Source organism: Calidris pugnax, unplaced genomic scaffold, assembly GCF_001431845.1.
Source record: "Calidris pugnax isolate Ruff unplaced genomic scaffold, ASM143184v1 scaffold50, whole genome shotgun sequence".
Lineage (NCBI taxonomy): Eukaryota > Metazoa > Chordata > Aves > Charadriiformes > Scolopacidae > Calidris > Calidris pugnax.
The window spans coordinates 1,254,935-1,256,252 of record NW_015090780.1 but is presented as its reverse complement, the minus strand read 5'-3'; positions in this window follow the sequence as shown (position 1 = coordinate 1,256,252).

Here is a 1,318-nt window from a genome sequence, read left to right as displayed (position 1 = left end):
GCCCACACCGATGTTTCCCACATGGGGATACCGGGGCCGGTGTCCCGGGGACCCTCTGCCTGGGGGGGGACGGGGGGGATCAAAGGGGGGCGATATCCCCAGCATGGCAGAGGGACAGGAGCCCCAGGGAGCTCAGCCACCCCTTGTCCCCTGCCCTCGGGGGTGGCTGGAGGTGTCACCTCCACCCTGTGCCATCCCTGGTGCCAGGTGCTTTCGTAAGCGTGGAAAATAAAAAAAAAATAATAAAAAAAAAAGCAGCAAACTGGGAAAGCCCCCCCACGCCCGGCCAAGAAGTGGGGTGTCACCCCATGGGCATGGTCACCCCCTGGAGAAGGGCAGCCAGGCAAAGGGCAGCATCCCCCTGGGAACTGCAGGACCCCAAACCTGCCCCAGTTGTGCCAGGACTGCTGGAAACTGGGGACCAGGAGCACCCCCGGCGGCTGGTGGGGTTTGGGGAGGGGAAGAGCAGGAGGAGGAGTGCAGCCGGAGCAGCCTTCATCCCTGTCCTGGGGGCTCTGGCCCCACATCCCTCGTTAGCGCAGCCCCGGAGGAGTTAATGAGGGAGCCCGTCGCAGGCACGACGTCTCTCCCCCCTCCCCGGAGCTGTGATGTCCAGCCCGGGCAGTGCCACAGCGGGACCCCGGGTGGTGGCTCCGCCGGCCGCCCCCCGCTCCGGTTTAATGGTTAACGCGGCCGAAGCGCTGAGCTGGCGGCTCCAGCAGCTTCGCTCTTGTGCAACTCCCACGAGCCTCGCACGCCCGTTGCACAAGGGGTGCCGGTGCTGCCAGCCTGACCCCCCCTTCCCGGGCAGGGTGGCTCTGTGGGGTGGCATCCCGGTGCCAGCATCCCTGGGAGATGCCCTTGTGGTACCCAGGGCTGGGGTCGGTGCCAGCTCAGGGCTGTGATGCCCCTCTCCAGGTTGGCGTTGCAGAGGGAGCCGTGGCCTTGCCCACGCTGCCCGTCTCTCCCGAGCTGCCTGTTGTGGGGTACAGAGCTGTGGGGGGGGTACAGGGCCACGTTGGGGGGTGAAGCTGCCTGGGGTACGGGGCTCTATGGGGTGTGGAGCCACGTGGGGTGCGGAGCTGGTTTGGGGGCAGAGCCACAGGTTGCGTGCAGCCCTACGGTGCACAGAGATGTATGGGGCAAAGATATATGGGGCAGAGACATGTGGGGTGTGGAGCCACAGGGGGTGCAGATCCCTATAGCGTGCAGCAGCGTGCAACACACCGTGCAGCAGCGTGCAACACCCTACAGAGTGCAGCACCGTGCAGCACCGTGCACCGGGCTCCTGCTCACTCCCCCTTGTGGGACCGGTACC